The 21115-nt window shown below is 40.4% G+C and overlaps 1 long non-coding RNA gene across 2 annotated transcripts; it reads right to left on the reverse strand.

The window, feature by feature from the left end:
- Positions 1–361: 361 nt before the first annotated feature.
- On the reverse strand, positions 362–20677 carry LOC119890099. 2 transcript variants are annotated; one of them, XR_005442192.1, is made up of 4 exons: positions 20538–20677; positions 20293–20379; positions 3491–3567; positions 362–2846 (listed from the first exon to the last, which is right to left on the reverse strand). It is a non-coding gene; the product is annotated as an uncharacterized LOC119890099 (long non-coding RNA). The 2 variants fall into 2 exon arrangements; XR_005442191.1 differs by having other exon boundaries at positions 362–3567.
- Between the last annotated feature and the right edge of the window lie 438 nt (positions 20678–21115).

The following is a 21115-nucleotide window of genomic DNA, read 5'->3' on the forward strand; positions in this document are numbered from 1 at the left end:
TTCTCTCTTTTTCCTAAAATAAACCGGAAACTGCTGGTATGAATGTAAAACACATACATGTTGCCACTTTTTTCCCCTCCAGTTTGCTTGTGCGTGTGTATTTTACCTTACTCAGCATGAACTGAAGCTGACAAGCTTTGATTTTTGTGATGTAAGGATGTGCTACACATTTTTTTAATGTTTTACATGCATTTTACAATTTATTTAAGGCATCATCATTATAAATATATGATTCATGGTGTTTTGATGGTAACAAAACTGTGAGCAGTTTCTGAAAAAAACGACAACAACATCTCTGCACACAAGGGAAAAGAACTATAATGCATATTGCTGCGTGTAAAATACAGATAACACACTTGCATATAAAATCGTCATTTTTTATTGACTTTTTTCCAATTCATAAAACTGCAGGACACAGTGAAATTGTATTCACTTCTTTGCTGCACATTTATGTTTGTTACCTATACAAGCTAACAAACTCCCTCATTTCTTTGACAGACAGGCCTGATGTTCAGTTCTGTAAGAACAAGACTTAACAGTGATAAGAACCATACAAGTCAGCAATGCAGCACAAAGGGGTATAACTTATACTGCAAACACAAACCCATACGTGCATGTTTATAGTTGTACAGTAAAATTATATACATACAGAATATGCACAAAGGCCTACACACACACACACACACACACACACACAGTGAAAAAACACACATGTATGGATTTTAAATATGAAATTGCACATCCATCATGCAGTTCTGCACGCACAACTGGGTAAGAAAATTATTAAAGAATTCAACAACTGGACAAATTGAATAAACACAGATATGTATGTACACACTTAAAAGTATTTGTCTTGAGTGGGAGAGGAAATCAAACATAATTATGATGTTCTATTTGTGATCCAGATATTGAGATTTTCCCTTCTTAAATGGTAAAAATGACATGCAGAAAGGTTTTACTAGACAGGCACCCTAAAGGAAATATATAAATAATAATAATAAATCCCAACCCCATTTTAAATGGAACCTCCTAATACAATAACTAATTTTCTGTTTGGAATTGTAAAGCAATAATTATAAATATAATCTTACTTGGTTTTAATATTTGATGCACCATTGATTTGAGGCATGTTAGCACATACACAGCTACACATTTTAAATAAATAAATAATAATGGATTAAAAAACTATGCAAAAAAGTGAATGCGGGATCGGTTTGATATAATGACTGTAGAGAGGAGCGCAACCTTATTGGCTGTTGAGGTATTTTCGTAAATAACCAAGATGGCTGCCGCTGATGTAGAACTATTTCTGTTGAATCCACTATCACATCAGTATTATATTTTCTATACATCTATACATTTCTCTTTCTATTTGGCAAGTTTAATTTATCTACTATGTTACATCACGACTTTCATTGCTCTAATTCTTTGTATGTCTATCCAGTTGTGTCCGGAGGCATTTTGGTCTGCACCCGTTGAAATCGGAAATGAACTGAGAGGTTCCAGAGAATTAGTCTTTCACTATTGTTTTACATGTGTGTGTCTTTTTCTGCTCACAAATTAGCATCTACATTTTTGCCTGGATAACCTTGATAACCCAAGGCTGTCTGAATGTAGTTATCATTTTGAGTCTGCAGTAGTAGATAAGTTATAAGCAGCCACACATACTGTTTGCAGCACTTTAGAGTTGGCATCAGATCACTAAAATGTTTTAGCAATTATTTTGCTAGAAACCTTCATGTATTGGTTCATCTAAAAAAAATTTAATATCATGGAAAAGTTTAATTGTTTCTGTAATTTAATTCTAAAAGTGAACCTTTCATATATTCTAGATTCATTACTCATAAAGTGAAATGTTTCATGCCTTTTTTGTTTTAAGCTTGATGACTACAGCTTACAGCACGTGGGAATCAAAACTTGTAATAATCAAAATATTATAGAATTTTAGAATAAAGAATTTGTAACACAGAAATGTCGACCTGAGAATAAATCTAATCAGCTAATTAAAGCAAAACACCTGCCAAAGTTTCCTTAGCCTTTAATCTTTCAGTCTGGTTCAGTGCTGTTTAAATGAACTTTTCCACGATTTTCGCATTTTTAGGATACACCTGTATCTGCATTTTAAAGATCTGTACTTAGCTATACATTTAGTTACTAACATAAAGAGGGACTCTTGCAAACAAACATTATAATGAGTTGTGTAACTGTCAAGAGTGCTGGATGTAAATTCAAATAAGCAAAGCGGTGTTAGCATGCCAACACATTAAACTAAGATTATAAATAAAGTAAACATTAAACCCACTAAACATCAGCTTATCATTGTCATTGAGCATGTTGCCATGCTAGCATTAGCATACAGCATTTAGTCTGATAGAAGTCCAATAGAACCTTATAATTCTAAGGTCACAATGTAACAAAGTTACATTTAATTTGTTTATGTTTTAGATTCATAGCCCCACTCCAAGCAGCTGAGCTGGCACAGTGCTCAAAGTACTATAAAACATACTGAGACTTGCTGATGATTCCAAGACAAAAAGATGTGATCTCATACTACAGAGGTTGATTTTTAGTCAGGATACTTTGTAGGTGAAAGCCAATTCATTTGCACTTCTTGTCACATGGCTGTCTCTTTGCCAAGAAAAGAAATCCTTCACATTCTGCTCACCATCTGAATATCGTCACTCTCTCCTTCCCTCGCCCTCTGTCCTGTATTCCTTTCTCTCCCTCTTTTCCCCCTTCTGTTCTTCACCTCTTCTACCCCTGCCGTCTTTCATTTAAATATTTCATCCAGTTGTCTCGCGGCTTCTGCAGCTTGCCAAATGTCATCTAGATCCCAGGGCCCGACACTAAAGTGGAGCACGGAAGTCATTTTTAGAGGTGTGTGTGTAAGAAAGAGAGACAGAAAGAGAAAAGGAAAGGGGTGGGATGAGAAGGAGAGGCAGCTCAGCTGGGGTCTGAGACATCGAGTGGTGATAAGAAGTGAAAAGGTGGAGAAGACATGGGAGTGATAACTAATGTACTTCCTGTGTACTTCCTCTTCCCTCCTGTCAACCCCTCCCGCTGCAACACCCCCTCTCTACTTTAGCATAAAAGATAAAACTGATGTGCGATCGGTTGTGTGTGTGTGTGTGCGTGTGTGTGTGTGTGTGTGTGTGTGTGTGTGTGCGTGTGTGTGTGTGTGTGTGACTGAATCTGGGGTGATCTGATGTGTGATGTAAAGGAGTTGCTCTGTGTGTGAATGTGAATATGTTCCTTTATGTGTCTGTCGGACAAACTGATGGCTGATGTGGAGAAAGGTGTGTGTGTCTGTGTGTGTGTGTTAGACTAACTGATGGGTGAGTGCTGAGGGATGACATGGACAGATGGGAGAGCGAGGGACGAGAGATGAGTGAAACTTCTACTTAGTAAAGAGTGACGTGTTCACTCCGTTTAACAGATGAGTGTGATGCTTAGCACCTAAGTGTGTGTGTGTGCATATGGTCTCTCATACCCAGGTAGATTGTTGGTTCTAGTTGAGTTCAAATGCACTGGATCGTAACGAATGATCTTGCAGATGCCAGCACCGGCCTGCAAAACAAAGAAGAAGCAGAGAGAGCGAGAGATGAGATTGTGGCCACGAAGTACCAACGCGGGTTGTCCTTTTGTCCCCGCAGTAACACCGACTCTTGTAGTTTAGATCGTAGCAGTGAAAACACGACAAACACGGTTTGCCTTTTAACACATTTCTCCCTGCGTTGTCAGGTAGCTTTGCCCCCCTGACGTGCACCGCCTCCCGCTACAACCACATAAACCACGGTATAATACGTTCGGAGTGGTAAAATCACATCGACTGTACATCCTTATTTCCTGCAGAAAGGATTGCCTTTGTGTAAATGAAAGTCATGCTTCTGTCGCTACTGCGTGGGATGACAGGATGAGCTTGATGTGTTTTATAAACAGAGAAAAGATAGAGAGATGTTTAATCCAGTAATTATAAAAGGTTTAGCCATGGTGTCCACATGGCCACAGTTACTAATGAAGTACCTATTTATATGACCAATATTAGCAGTGTAAACACAAATGTTTTCACATGCTTTTAAAGTCTGTAATACAGAGCTGCGACTGATGATTTTGTTCTGTAAAATGATTTTTCAGGGTAATAAAAATACAACTAAATGCTTAGATAGAACCACGTCCTGAGCAATTATCAAATATGATGATTAACCCTTGGATAGCGTGGTGCAGTGTAGTGTTCACACTCGGTAACCACCGTGTCAAAGTGACCCAGGACATAATTGGTGACATTTTAATTCAAAACAGCAATTAAAATGTACATGTAAATATTCCTATTTTCTTTAAATTAGTAACAATAAACCTAACTGGAATGCAGATGACAATTAAAGTTCATTGGTGTTTTGTTTGCTCTGTAGGCGTTACCAGTGCCTTGGCATACTTATGAGCACCATCATATTGTTCCTACTATTATCAGCTGGAGGGAAAAAAATATCAGAGGCAGTTCTTCCCAGGGAGACCCCGCATCAAGTCCAACACCACCCAACAATTGTGTGGGAGGGTGTGTTTCTTTAGAAGAGGTTGTGAAAGCAATCCACCACCCTGCTGTGGCAATTACAAAATTGAACTTGAACAAACTCTCAAACTGCCCTGTTCAACACCAGAATAAAGAACATTAATTTGTTGGAATTTGTGTCATTTGAGAAAATATGTTGTGTTACGTGTTTGTTTTTTCACAGAAAGAGAAATGCAGTTTCATAATGAAGAGCCAAATTTAGTATAATCCTTCTAAGAATTAAAAAGAATTTTAGGAAAAACTTTAATTTTGGCCTGATCATCATATACCAAAAACCAAACCATCCAAACCAGCTATTGATTTGGTTTAATTTGAGCATTACAACACCCGGAGAAAGCTTTACGCATTGGTGTATTTTTACAATGTATTAGCCCAATCAGGTCAAGACCCATCCAAGGGGTAATGAGATGACTGCTGAAAAACAAATATAAAGATAGATTAACTTTCGTGTGAAATACCACATTGATTAAGTTTTAACATTCTTAATGCCTCAACAAAATTGAATGTCACTCTTCGGTTCAACTGCTCACAACTAAAAAGACATGTGGCGAAGGTTTGCAAGTAGGGGTCACAAGCAAAATAGGTGGAGAGCCACTGTTCTATTAGCCTATATTTTGGCTTTTTGCAATTCCAGGCACTCAAGTCTATGTTTAAACATACAGTATACTCGAGTGCCTGGAATTCCCTATTTTCTCTCGTTTTATAAAATTACTTTTAAAAATGTTCATTAATTTGGAACATCATTTTTGTAAAATGAATATGATTAAGTTATTGTCCAGCCCGATCTGAAAATGTTTAATATGAAAAAGTAAAAGTTGTGAAAATGTGAATGGGTTGGAATAGCACAGTAAATAAAATGTGTGCAATACTTTGAGTGCATCTTTGGTTTCACTTTCAGTATTTTTCTTGAGTGAAAAAGAATGACCACAACCAACCAGAAACAAGTTTTATGATTGTGATCTGTGTTAGAAATTATTATAACTCCAGCACAGTCCTGATGACACTTTACATGAGGTGTTAGTTAAGAAACACACTGAAAAACAAATTAGTATGAGCTGACATGTGGGCCAATGTGAGTACTAATAGAGAGAAAAAGGATCTACTATAAAAGTAGCTCTAAGTTGGATACAACACAGACAGAATTGGTCCACGCACACAGTATGATTTCATAATTTAATATTTCTTATGTTTTAATTCTTTTTCATTTGCCTCTCACACACACACACACACACACACACACACGTATGACGCTTCTGTTCCGCTTGCCAGGCTGCTCACTGACCCTCCACATGTGTGTTTGACCTTTCAACTTTGTGCTTCCCCAAGGCCCTGCTCTCTGATGCACCTTTGTTCATCCAACCACACACACACACACACACACACACATACACACACGCACACACATACACACACACACTAATCCATCGTTTCAGTGTGTGGATTTAGCCTTGCGTTGCTGACTCCGGTCAGGCTTGTGGTCATCCACAGTAACAGATAAAAGGACATATCACTTCCTCAACCTAATACCACACGCGTGTGATGCTGGACACACACACACACACACACACATACACACCAGGCACTGAGCTCCTGAGTCTCCAGCTTAGCACTTGATCCTCTCTCTTGACACTTCAGAGGGAAAGCCTTCACAAACTCCTTTGGACTACACACACACACACACACACACACACACACACACACACGCACGCTTAGACCCTTCCTGGAACATACATTACAGTGAGAGTGCAAAACCTCGGAGGTCTGTCCATGGTGATATGCTGGTCGGCATCAGCTTATCTCATCACTTGCACCGATGAAAATCCACATCTCAGCGTTTGAGGTGCCGGGACACATTGAGAAAATCATGCAAATAAACAAACAATCCTCCATGTCATTAAATATCCTAAAGCTAGGTATACTTGCTCTCTCCGCAGAAGGGGAAAATCATTTGAGCATACTGACCTCTACTCTGCCCTCCCCCAAGGTTGGGCAGATAGTTGGCTGTTTCAGCCCGTAGTGAAGCGCTAATTCAGGCAGACGGGGAGCGAGCGTGGAACAGACGTGGCTCCAACGTGGATGTCAAGTCAGCTAGCATCTTTGCAGGGCCCGAGGGCACCTGACCGCCAGTTTGTAAGGGAGAAACTGTGGCCCCTGCACCCTAGGGTGCCCACATTTAACACAGTATAATATCTACTGTTCGTGCAGAGGTATGGACAAGCATATGGATGATGGTTCAACGTGAGGTCAGTGTGACTTTATGTTGGGGGGTGGAGCGGTGGGTGGGTGGAGGTGGGGGTGTATGGACTGTGTATGCACTTAAATTGACATGCACACAGTTCACATGCAATACATGCTGAAGCCTCTTTTAACACACAGATGTTTCTCTTGTGGATTTACTGAATGTGGGATAGGGAGAGTTTTATACTGTAACTTTTACTATTTTTACTACTTTTACTATTATAAAAGATATTAACTCATTTGGTGTTTTAATGATGGTGTTGGAAAACACTGTCTAACACTTTCTAAATCTCCCATAGGTGACTGCAAAGGTTATAGCATTTGATTTTAATAATTTTCATGCTCACAGACCATTCATTGAAGCAGTGGAACCATCTGTATTAGCTGTTTCGCCACTCTTTTAGTCGGTTTTGGGTTGTCACCACATGTATGTTTTGCAGCAAAGGTTTTCAAAGTCTGACACTTTGAGCCCCCCTTTAGCAATTTTCATTAGCTTCAATGCATCTTTCCGCCTTGATTTTTTCGATATTTGATCAAAACCACAATCTTTCCCAAACCTTAATCAAGTTCTTTGAGTGGCCTAAACAAAAGCATAGCAACATGAATCATGCTTAAGTTGACATTGTAGGAAAAAAAAAATATATATATATTGGCACCAAACATTTTGCAGATAATGCCTGTGTGAACATTTTACATTGGTTGTGAACAGGGTGCAGATATTTTTTTTTAAAACAAATATTTACTCATTATGCTGTAAACAGTAACAAACAATAAAAATGTTTTTGATAGTGCACATTACCTGTATATGAACATCATTTTTGGGATACACACACCTTAAACCACATCCTAAACCCTAACCCTAAATACTTGTAAAGTTTTTGAAACCCTCCAGATTTATTTCTACATCCCTAAATCCAAACTTTAAACCCTATTATAACCTATGACCAACACTAATTCAACACTCTACCCTGAACCTTATGAATATAAAATGATACAGACCCCCACAATACACACACTACACAAGTGTGAGCGCCTTCTTACACTGGTTAACATATGTATGTAGAATCACATGTCCCTTGTGTCACGTCAGGGCCTCTCACAAGTGAGACAGCATCAGCATTGTCACGAGGACAAATGTGTGCTCATTTTCTCTCTCTCTTCCTCGATTTCACTTTGTCCATATCTCTCTACCACCATTAAATTAATCTGTCTCTCTTTCCATTTAGGAAGTATCCGATACAGGGTAGTGGTGGGGTGGACATGGGTGGCTTCAGCTAATAACAGGGAGAATGTCACAGTAGGATATACTCCGGGTGCAGCTGAAGGAGCTTTGGGCTCAGCTCAGGCTGACGTGAGTCTTAGTGTGGAGAGGCTCCCACGCATTCGCTATACATTCTGAAATATACAGCGTGGTGTTTCTATATAGCCAGCAATATACAGTAGGCCTAATGTATAATAGTGAAGCTGCTAATGAAGAGCTAATTTTGGGCTGTTAATATTTTACCTCAAAAATAAAAAAACATCTTTTTTATTTTAACATTACATTAACATTACAGATATTTGCATGAAATGCTATCTGACCCCTGAGTGTGTTACCACAAAATCTTAACCCAACTGCAGCACACATGGGTGCCGGAAGTCCAAGGGGCTTATTGTGGAACTTCATGCAATGCAAACTCAGCTGGCTTTGTAAATTGGTAGGCTACGTATTCATGTGAAAATGTAGTGTCAGGTGTGACGACCGCTACACACACTTTTTACCCCCTCTAGTTTTGGAATCAATCGGACACCCATTCACATACTTGCACAGACCATGTTTGTGTCCTTAGTTTGCACTAACAAAGGATCTCTCTTTGGTAATTACCAAACTAAGAGCCATTAATCAAAATAGAAGCATTCCAACTCTAAACGGGGTTACAAATTCATTTGAGTATAGTGTGACAAAGTTTTGGTTGCTTTAGGTAATGCAGGTAGTGACTGATGCATTTTCTCATCTATGCTTAGCCTGTCTCTTTGTGCTCACTGCTGTGATTATTCACTACTACAAACCCACTTACTCAACTCAACCTGACTTGACTTGGCTGCTGCTAATATCAGCTCTTGTGCATTGAGAACTACTGACAGCATGCCAAAGAATACCAAAGAGAACAGTGACGGCAGCTGGGCTGACCATGTTGATCCCTCACTGGAGGCATCTTCTTCATCTTCTAAGTTGAAGTCGCTAAGGCTCTTTTCAGGTTGTGCCAAACATTATCAGTAAAGTAGCAGATCTTAGAGACATTGCTTCACTGACCACACACACCAGTGTGCCAATCAGGTGGTTGCTGCACAAAATAACATCTTTCTGCTGTCCTCCACTGTCCTCCGCTGTCTCTGCCATGGCCATCAAACCCAGGGCTTTCTCCCCAGAGCTGGCTACTTCCTGACTCTCACCATGGCTCCTTGATGGGTTTGGACCGCTTCTTCAGACTGCCACGGAGCATCTGCATGAAGCAGGCTTCTGGAGCAAAGCCACACCTCAACCGCAAAAACGGCGAGCGCCCCAGCATGCACTTGCTCCGGTGCCACCTCCTCCTATGGCGCAACGTCCTCCTCTGGCGTGTGTGGCCACAAAGCTCTGCGCTGTCACAATAAAAGCCAGAGGCCAGCATCCTCTTGGGCCCGCCACTCAAACAACACCGCCAGTGGCAATGATGGGATGCACAGAATGTGTGTCTCAATCCAGCTGAGCAAACGAAACACAGCAGCTGTCTTTAGGGCTACCCACTTTCCTCTGAAGACCAGTTTCCTCTCAGTCAATCCACTTTTGCCCATGCTGAGCATTTTGTGGCTGTTTCCACACACACACACACACTCAGACATATGCCCCACACACAAAGTTTTAGGAGCAGGGATGAATCCCCTCCTCAAATGTACACTGCTGACCATAAACAATGATCACCCACCTTCCATCAGGTTGTTCTACATAAGGAGCCAATGATGCAAAGGATGCTGGTGTGGCAGAATAACTTGCATTTGTACAGGCACAGCTTTATTTCCAAAATCAGCAACATTGATCATTAGTACTTTATTTTGATTTGCTGATAGCTGTTCCTTCACGCAAATTGTCAATAATGCGTCAAGTTACATCTTGTTCGGGTGTCCATCTCCTCATATCTCCTGTATTTTGTATTTTGAAATTAAATGCTGTTATTAATGTAATATGGCAGGAGTAGCACCAGGTTTTCTTTCACTAATTTTGCCTGAGGTAAAAATGTGTATAGCCAGAGATGTCAATAAGACTACCCTTCACACACACTCTTATCACTTCTGATTTATTATTTATATACTAGTCTTCATTCCTTTGGCTTTCACATAATTTTCTCTTTTGATTTGCTTGTAATTAAGCTCTCTCTGTCTCTCTCTACTGTCTTTCTTTCTTCCTAGAAGTGATATGTGTATCAAAACGAGAAAGTAAGGATAGTTGGGAGAGGCCCTACCAACCTTACAAACATGATTAATGGAAGTAGCCATTCCAATTTAAGAGGCTGATTAATGCAATAGATACATCACAGCATGGAGTAGACCATTTCTCTATGTCTCTCTGTCTCTGTTCATGACAGGAAAGAGACAGAGCATGGTATTATTGGGTTATGGCAGAATATGCTTATAATAAATCTTTGTGGACAGAATTGTTTTTTATTTTAAAGGCCTAATGCTGTGTTCACACCTACTGCAAAGAGAATTTTTACCTGACTCGCAAATATTTGCCCTTTTATGATATTTCATTCAAATTAAAGGATTATGACTACATTGTGATGCCAAGTCGTAAAAACTCTGAATTTATGCTTTGTCAAGTCTGTCCGCAAGATTGCAAAGCAAATAACTTTTAAAACAGTTGTTTTCTATGTGGCGTTTACATAGATCGATCAGTGCTATGCTATGCTAAGTTGGTTCTGACTAAAATCAGCACTCACCAGAGACTCCATTCCCTTCACTCTCTCTTCTTTCCCCCTCTCCTCTCTGTACATTCACAAAGTAAAGTACACCTCCAGTCAGCCGTCAACATGGATGAAGACAGACTAATTACAGAACATTATAACACCAGACAGAGGAAGTCGGCATCTCTGCGGCTCGCTGCTGCAGACAGGTAGGAGACGCGTGAGTGAAGAGGAATACCCTTTTTAATCCCAAAATTCCAAAAGTTAAAAAAACGAATATCTGAGCTTTCCTCCCACTGATAAATGCTCCGGATCAGAGCAGAATCTGGCGTGACTCCGAGTGTGACTCCAGAAACTCTGGTTCTGCCCTGGCTGTCTCCTTCACAGCTCCCCGTCACTTAGGAGCTGTCTGTCGGGGAGCAGTTGCTCTAAACCTCGCCCTTCCACACAACACTCTGTGCTACATGCAGATATTCCATTCAAGTTGAATATTTTCAACTTCATGAATGACATGTCACAATATGCAAAATTCGTGTCATTCGCGTGAAATTAGCTTAGTTTTCTCTGTGCACAAACCATAACTCTAATTTTTGCACTTTAAGTTAATTAGTTCAGTCTTTGTCTTTATGCTGATGATACACCCGTTTACTGCCATGCTGTCTGTATACATTGTAAAGTGCTCCAGTGAGGAATCTCAATTTGGAAATTAAGAAATTATTTATGAATGACTTTAAATTAATTGAGCTAACAATTTTCATTCCAGCCAACTATTCTGAAAAAAACAAGCAAGCTAACAAAACAAAAATATTTCCAGGATTTACTTTTGGAAAAAATTACAATGTGTCATCTTTTGACTTGTGTGTGTGTGTTATTTGTCAACACAAGTTCATGTTAATAATATATTTTCAATATAACATGTATGTCACCCCAAACACGATTTGCAGACATGACACATACTTTTAAACACAACATTTTACAACATCTCTACCCAGGACCCATTTTTGACAAAAATGTTATGAAACTGTATGTCTAAATTGGCAATCAGCCATCCAAACAAAAGTGTGACTGAAATTACACATGAGCTTGGCTTGTCAACTAAGACAACATTTACCTGTAATTTGCTTACTCTATTTGGAATCCATTTTATGAAATAGCTGGTCTGTCCCTAAAGGAGGAAACTTGTTTGATTATGCTGTTTTTTATTGTCAACAAATCCCAAGACAAGACCAAAACCAACAATCAACTGATCTTCCTAAAAGGTATTGCCTGTCTAGCCAAACCTTGATTTAGTGTTCTTTTATTTGGTTGTGTTGTCTGTATTTGCAATGCGTCTATGTATTTGAAGGTGTTTTCAGATTTTGCAGTGCGTTTCTGTATTTGGATGTTTTTTATGTTTTTGCAACACATTCTCACTCCCGACTCGTCACACATTGACACTTGGTCAAGGTCCTTTGGCGTCGATTTTTAACGCCCTGGGTACCCTTTTAGCGGTATTTTTAGACGCTTATGGCTCTGCGGTCAAGTTAGCAACGCTTAGCAACAACAAATATGCAACATCCGGTAAAGTTAGCAACAATAAATATGCAACGTCTGATTAGACTTTCAAAATAAAATGCTAGAGATTCGAAACATCGCCATTTTCAAACGGCACGTTATTAAAGTCATGGAATGTTGCAATTTGGTTAGGTTTAGGCAACAAAACTACTTGGTTAAGGTTAGGAAAAGATCATGGTTTTGGTTAAAATATCTACGTACGTCATTTAACACGGAAGTTAACTAACGCCACTTGCGAAACTTACACAATTTACTCAACTTAAATAAAAATATATAATGTTCACTTTTTGTTTCACACGGGACACGAAGTCTGGGTTCTGGCCCTCCTTCCATACATCCATCCCAACCACCTCCTTACTCAGTCTTTTGTGTTAAATGTCTAATGCCCTACCTTTACCGTCAAAACCTGACTCTACAGGGCTTCCCACACTGCGTTGAACTATGACACTATAGTGATCCCCAGTGCATTATCAACTGACACTGATGGGCCTTGACCCTGAGTTCATATGTGACGAGTCGGGGAGTAAGAACGGGTTGGTTTCCGCACCGCATGTCCGTGTTTGGTTGTATTTTTAGTTTCTGTATTTGCAGCTTGCTGACTAAATCCTGCACACATATTGTTAAAATGATGAAGATGTTGTCTTATTTTGCTTGTGTTTTGTCTATATACAGTACATGCGTTTTCATAAGTTGCAGTGCGTTGTGCTCCCAGGTCCACCTTAGATTCCTGTACTCTTGCAACATAGTGCTTTCAACATAGTGCTTTCAATAAATTAGATAAAGAAAAACAGGTAACTGCTCTTTTTTTATTTAAAGAGGAACTCCCTGGGGCTCTTAAAGGAGCCCCGGTGGTCACTGAACCTGACTTTGAGAAACCACTATTTTCGAGCTGTGTAACCAATGAAGTACAGTAATGGAGTGTAGTGGCCTGAAGTGTAGCTATGAAGTCTTCCCTAATGACTCTAGCACATGTGTGTCTGGCTTTCAGCCCTCTCATTAACGTCACTGGACACTGTATACTCTGTGGCTGTGGGTGTGCGTGTTTGTGTATGTGTGTGTGTGTGTGTTTGTGTATGTGTGTGTGTGTCTGTAAAAGAGAGAGGGAAGGAGAGAGCTGTTTGCCAATATAGCAAGGCTTAGAGTGCTCCGGTGATCTCATCTCCGCTTAAGTTAGTGTGTGTTTGTGTGTATTCATGCGTACACCTACACAACTTACTGTATGCTACATGTAGAAAAGTATACTTCATGCACAGGTGAGGGATATCTTTCATTCTCAAGCTACTGGAAGAACGCAATTTGTGTCCGCTCCTTTAATCGAAGATACCTTCCCTTTTCTTCTTTTTTCACTAAGGAGTAAATGTTAAGGAAATGTTTCTATTTCATTTTTGTTTCAGTTACAGATGTTACAGATGTACAATTCTGGTTTATGAATAAGCAAGACCTGTGTGTGTGTGTTTGTGTGTGTGTGTGTTTGTGTGTGGTAAACAGGGTGGTTTGCTCTGTGGAAGAAGGAATTTCCCCCAGCAGTCCCCATCAGTAATAGTGCCTGTAATGAGCTGCAGCTGTCAGCCTGGTTTCCGCACACACATGCACACAAAACACACACATGCACACAGTAAGGAGGAAGCAGTGACTCACTCAGCAGTGTGCCGTCACACTGTACGCTGATAAACAGTGTAACTCATCAGACTTGCATCAGACACTAGACACTAACATTTCCTCAGAAATACCTACTCCTTCTAAAAATATCTGAGCCTGTGAATTTACTTTACAGTTTATGACTTGTTGTATTACTGAGAACACAATGTGTGCTGTCCCCATAAACATACAGTGAAAAATATAAGTTTGTATCCTGGCTGTTCTGCTATCTCTTTGTATATGTAAAATAGATAAAAAATCGTGGGTGTATTGATATTAGCAAAAATGTACATAGTTGCAGTGCAATTTATTAATTTCTTACCCTTCCTCATCTAACAGTGCAGATTAGGAAATCTGAAGGTGCTCTCATTGCCATTGCACTGCATTTTTACCCTCACTTTGGGATCCTGGGCAAAAAGCTCAAATAGCTCAAAAGACATACTTAACATTGTTTTATCAGTTAGATACTTAATGACTTAAAGAACTGCTTATGAACTGATGTTCTTCTCGCAAAAATGACACGTTACTTCTGATTGGGTCTCAGATACCCCAGCTGTAAAGCAATTAATAATAAATTAATACATTTTCAAATGCTCTATATCTGTGATCGGTATTGACAGTGCTTTTTATGCAGGACTACCCCTTCAAAATCTCAATTAACGCATGCATAACCCATGTAACACATGAAACATTTCCTTTTTTGGTGTAATAAGAATGTGTCATGGTCAATTTCAGTACTTTGTCGCCTTCATAAAATGTGAAAGCTCAGTTTGTGTCAAAAGGAAGCCAAAAAAAAAGGTTCATGTTGAAATTATTGTTAATTTTTTTTACAATTACAGCAATTGGGACTGTGGGATCTCAAACAATGAATATGTAAAAATCAGTTTCAATGAAACACAACAGTTAACAGTAAAAACTGACTTTGTTTCCACACCGGACTGAGTCTGTTTTTATCACATTCATCACACATTTATAATATTGTATTATTTTATTGCAATTTTGTCTTAGGTAGTAGTTGCAAAGATGTTCTTTGTAACTACTACTTAATATCTATAAAGATATAAATTTTTAGCTACTAATTCAGGTATGCTTATAAAGCATCAGTCAGGACTCTGACACAATAGGCTTCCCAGCAAGTCATTCTACTAATTTGAGTTTTTCCCCTTAAAACGAAAATCACAACCAGTAACCCACAAAATAAAGTGGAAAATAATTAAAGTAGCACGTCATACCAGCCTAGATGAGCTGTAGCTTTGTGTTTTGACTGGCCCGGCCCTCTGTGACCTCTGCCAATTTTTTATCTCATTTCACTCTAACTTTGTAGATCAGACTTTAATTTTGAAGCGTGGACCACGGGACAGTGATGAATAGGCTACATGAAGGAGGGCTTAAATTACCCCTCTCCCTAGTGGCAACACAGGGAGAGGTGTGTGTGTGTGTGTGTGTGTGTGGTGACCTAGTAACAGCAGACAGAGAAAGAAAGAGGGCTGGTCAGCACTTGCCCTCTCAACCCTGCTAGCTCCGCAGCACACCCAACAAGGCAGGAGGGAGGGAGGACACTGGGGAGGGTGAGAGAGGAAAAGACAGAGAGAGAGGGAGAGAGCATCCACTCAATCTTTTTCAGCTTCTCTTGTCAATGCCTTGTTTTTGGTGGGAGTTTGTAACTTTTAAGGTTATTTTAGGAGAGTCTAACTCTGGCCTGCTTTTTTTCTGTCTCTTTCCATGCAAATAGGTGCCTGTTCTTGTTTTGTGAGTACCACCACCAGCCTTCTGTGTCAGGGACAAGGAGTTTTGGAGGTAATTCTGATATCGACTAAACCTTAACACTACATAATAAAACAGTCTGTCTCAAATTGAGGAGGGAAAGGCAGGAGGGTTTGGCCAACAGCCATAGGCTTGGCCTAAGGCTGAGGGGAAGAAAATCAAAAACATCGTGACAAAAAGCAGATTTGTGGGAGGAAAAAAAAAACTTATAAAACTAATAGAGGCTTGTAGACTTCTCCTTTCAGCCAGCCCACCTTAATAGAGAGATTATTTCTTTTTTTCCAATAACAATCTACAAGAATTTCTTTTGAATCATGTGGCATTTTCTGGATACTGAAGGAGTGGCACTTTACTACTTAAATGTATTTTTCCTTTTTTAGCTAAATGTTTTTAAGAAGTTTTCAAATGTGTGTGTGTGTGTGTGTGGTGGGGGAGTGGGTGGGTCTTTTTAGACTCAATATCAGCATCAACTACATACTGCTTCATCACTTTTCATGTATTTATTAGTCACGCTTATCGTCCTCAAATGTTCGGTCATGCGGTGGACGGACTACAGAATATGGAATAGTTTAGGGTTTAAGGAACACGCATTAGATCATATTATTTCTCTCTCTTTTAATTTCCGTTTTTTTCCCAAGCTGCTCTGCGGACTGTCCTTCCCCCTGGCTCTTGATCCAGTCTACTATACACCAGTGTGCCGTGAAGCCCGTGCGCCATGCCGCCTCTCCGAGCCAACGTGATCATCGTAGATGAAGAAACAGGAAAAGAACAATGAGTAAATCACGGGTGGTGCAGATTGGTGGAGCTCAGGGATATATCGCAGTAGTTGTGCTCTAAACCTACCCGTGTTTGTACTTATCAGAACGCATCTATTTGTGTTTTGAGAAGGGAGCAGAATTTCCATAAACCTAATCTGGACTGTGACAAAGCCCCTGTAGCTAAAAGAATATGAGACTGGGACTTTAAAACTCGCATTTACTGCCTATTTTAATGGGAGTAAAGTGTAGGAATGAAACCTAAAAAGATGTCTTTCTGATGACACATCCATCTGATAAATTACATTTAGTAGGTCACCAAAATACCATCTTAAAAAAGCACTGTGTCCGTGCGTAGATGCGTCTCTACGTAACTTCAGTCAATTTTGACTTCATCTCGGCTGCACATTAACAACAATAATAAAACTACCTGATCGAATGAGTGCCAAACCAGTGCCATATCGTGCGTCCGTGGAGAGGCTTCTGGAGCTTCGACCTGTGCGTAAAGAGAGCAGCGGTAGAGGCGAGGTCCCGATCCCCCCACTACAGTCCCCCTTCACCACACACACACCACCCGGAATACTGAGGAAGCAGCGGCATGAATTAGTGACCTGTGTGCGTAAAACAGCGGTTTCACATAAACACACACACACACACACTAGATGGTAAGGACTTTGGTTTAAAGCCTATGGAGTATGTGCACGTGCTCACACTGAAGCTCTGCTTCTCTCTTTAATTGTTGGTGGAGTCACTATTATACTTGTCTGTAATTAATTTCCTCACTTAGCTGAGTCTTTGGCTCAAACACTCAAATATGAGTCATCCACGCCGCTGTCTAATATTTCTATGCGAGTCTGCCTTTATAGAATCCGCGTCCTATAATTTCAGCGAACTCTTAATAGCTATGTCACCGCAGATTCATTTCGCTCTATGATGCATATTGTTGTTAGAGTGAAAAAGTAAACCTGTTCATATCGTCAGTGAAACCTGAGAATCGCAACTGCGAACAAACAAAGGCGAGAGAGTTCAATTAACTTAGTTTTAATATCAATGAGACCATAAAAACGCACCAGGCATATACTACAACATGTATCCTATCAGTCAATTGGCAACAATGAAAAATATCTGCATTTACTTTATGATACAGTCGTTTTCTTGTGTGGTACAAGCAGGGCACTAATTACATAGTGTACATCATGTAGTTTATTTAAAACATTACCATTGTCCTTAAACATTGAAAAGGGGGAAAGAAACGTTTTGGTCGAAAACATAAAGTTTTGTTCTCTTTCAAGATAATCTAAAAGTAAAAAATAGAATTTACCTATGAGGGAATACTTCAGCGGGGTTACCAGATACACAAGAAACTGCATAATCTGACCCAGAATTATACGGCAAGTCTCCTAAACTACAAACCCCGAACAGTATGATATATTGATGAGTTCCGGTAACATTAACAGTTTTTATTCAATAACGCACTGCTCTAACTGCTATGGAACATATTGGATTTATTTTTGTAACACAGGTCAGTGTTTTTGTCAGTAATTTAGACACAGTGCAGCTTTAAATAAATCGTTTTCACAACAATTAAATGTTTTGGAAAGTTTTATGTAAACGTTTTAATATCATGAATCAGAGATGAATGATCAGTGTGCCTCTGATTATGTTAGCCCCCCTCCCCCCCGTCCTCCGCCCCACCCACTCACCCCACACACACACACACACACACACACACACACACACACACGATGCATATCGCTAAAGATTCATAAGTAAAGTTTTTAAGAGCTGACTTTATTTCAAACCTAAGAAGTATATATTATAATTATTACGGTTAAAACAAACAGTATTACTTCGTTTCTGTTTCGTAGAAACAATGATTACTGAAAATGTCCTAGTGAAAAAAATGACTTGGTGAAATAGTAATCAAATGGGAAATAATAGCCATGTCAATAAAACACACCGATATGGCATTGACAAAAATGCATTTACTGGCTTTGTATTAGTTATATATAATACCCGTACTGCTGTTTACACGAGTCATATTTGTACAATAGTCTTAACAGTACTTTGGCGTCCTAATTTTATTTAACATATCGATGGCTGAAAATAATACAGCTTTTAAAACTACGCAGCTACCACAGTTTTATATTTACCCATAAGCGCAAGTTAAAAGACAAACTTTGCCCAAAAGGCGCATCTTGAATACACTCTCTCCAAACACATCTGGCACACAACGATCTGATAGGTTCCCCTAACTAAACCAGTTCACCGCCACAGTGGTCATCTTTAGGACCTACATCCGTGGTGCATACCAGACACGGTCTAACGCTCTATGCTGTAAGATTACACGACTTTAAAGGGGTGAAAGAATCAGTTTGTGATAATAAATGAGATTTTTGTATTTAAGTGTTTGGCAACGGTACAAATCAAAGCACCTCTCTCTCTCTCTCTCTCTCTCTCTCTCTCTCTCTCTCTCTCTCTCTCTCTCTCTCTCTCTCTCTCCCCCCCCCCCCCCCCCCCTCTTTTCTCTCCCTCCCTCCCTCCCCGTCCCAGACATAGTCCTATAAGGCAGACATAGTGGGCCATGTCTATGTGCCCGGTTCAGAACACTTTAAACCAAGCTGACACTGGATTTGTTTTATTTTTTTAAAGAGCAGAGATAGTCTAAAAATGTCCAGGTGTGATGAATAAAAAGTGAAATACAAAACATGGTAGGCCAACTAAAATAATATTTCATTAAAGTGGTTAAGAAAATGTAAGAAAAATAGTATGGGGTAGGTTAAGTCTGACACATTTTAGATTTTAGGCATATTAACTAATACATGTTTTAGACCCACTTTTAGATGTATAGAAGTTGGGAAGCGACCTGTTAATTTCATTTAATTAATTACAAAAAAATACGAGATTTGCTGCTGACAACAACACAAAGTTCACATTTGTTTTTGCACCTTAGTAGATAAATATCCGGTTTATTAAGAACACATGTTGCATGCACTCCCTCATAAACATAGTTATATTGCAAGCAAATTAAATGTTTCACCCAAGCGCAATAAAAGCACATAAATCCCCGCTGAACCTGGAATGCAATATTTTGAAATGGTTTATGTTGAGGAAGTAAAAGTATTTCCATGTCTCAAAATCCAGCAACTTTGTATTTTCTGTTTTTTGTAGATATCTGGGAGGGAAAACAAAAATGCTGGCGCCCCGAGAAGCAAAAAACACACGGACTCCCATTTGGGAGGGGAAATGCCAAACAACGCAGTGCGCTCGCTCCCTCGGCTTTTAAGAAAGTGGACTGTGTCAATCAGACAGAGGAGAGAGCTCTCCATCGCCCGCGAGCGAGCGCGCGCGCGCTTTGTGTGTGTTTGCTTGTGTGAATGAGTGTTATGTTTGAGTGTACACTGTGGGGTGGGAGGGGGTATTGTAGTATCACAAGGAAGGTGCGCACGGCAGCTGTGTGTGCGTGTGTGTGAGAGAGAGTGTGTGTGTGTGTGTGTGACACTGATGGATGCGCCAATGGAAAGACGGACAGATGCTTGGGCGGATCTAACGGCATGCAGTGGTGGAGCGGCACACATAGTCGCGGCGAGATTAGGGCGAAAACATCCTCGATCAGCGGAGAGTCACCAATCACCAATCCTTCCACCGAGCCGGGAGAACGGAGGAGGAACGGACACACTCCCCGGTTTACCAGAGGAGCGACACGGGGAGAAAGGCTGAGGAGATCTGATTCCCTCGGCGGATCCCACGAAGAAAGCTGTTTCTCCGGCTATTGACGAGCGACTAGGCGCAGCAGCACCACATCTGGCGCAGAGGAAGAGAGGAGGAGAGAGAAAAAGAGCCTTTGGCAACTCACCCATATTGCTCTTCCATTCCCCTCTTCAAGAATCCTTTATCCTTTGTTTCACCGCCGTGAAGCCACGCGTCCCACCCCGAGGATTGCCTGAAAAATACAGGATAATATTTTTAGCCACTTCACCAACTCAGTTGAATCCAAAAACTTTTATGCCTCACTGAAACACTGGGAGAAAAAGGAGCAACTGCCTCTCCAGAAAACATTTGAATAACCTACATCTCAACTAAGGAGGATTTTGAGCTTACCTGTGAAGAAAAACATTACTTTATTCCAGTCAGTGCCAACAACAGGGACAGCGCTTAGTGAGGGTTTTGCGCCTCTCCGGTCACTTGAGGCGCAGGAAGGAGAGCGGAGCGCAGTGTTGGGAGACGCGTCTGATTCGCTGCGTGGCTGATTTAAATAGCTCCTATCAAGCCACGTAACGAAAAAAAGGGAGAAAAGTACCATCAGCGGCCAACAAAGTGTTTGGCAGTAGGCGCTACAGCTCGGTTGATCCGTGCGCTCCAGCCAGCCTGCATGCATGGGAGCAGCCTAAGCCCGTCCCCTCCTCCTCATGTACATTACAACAAGGGAGACCCAATCAAGCACGTATCTCATCGATTCACGCACACACAGACACACACGCGCAGTTACAGTAACACGCGCTCACACGCGCGCGCGCGCACACACACATACACACTGACTGTGTGACTTGTCCTCAGCGGATTTTTCAAAGCGCTCTCGGACAAAATATCGTAGCCGCGCCAGGCAGGGCAGCGTGTGGGCGACCAGTCCCGGTCGTCACCTCCTCTTCTTCCTCCTCCTCCTTCTTTTTTTTTTCTCC

This window comes from Micropterus salmoides, unplaced genomic scaffold (assembly GCF_014851395.1).
Source record: "Micropterus salmoides isolate LMB-PRFRI ecotype aquatic unplaced genomic scaffold, ASM1485139v1 Ms_hic_scaffold_6, whole genome shotgun sequence".
Taxonomy (NCBI): domain Eukaryota; kingdom Metazoa; phylum Chordata; class Actinopteri; order Centrarchiformes; family Centrarchidae; genus Micropterus; species Micropterus salmoides.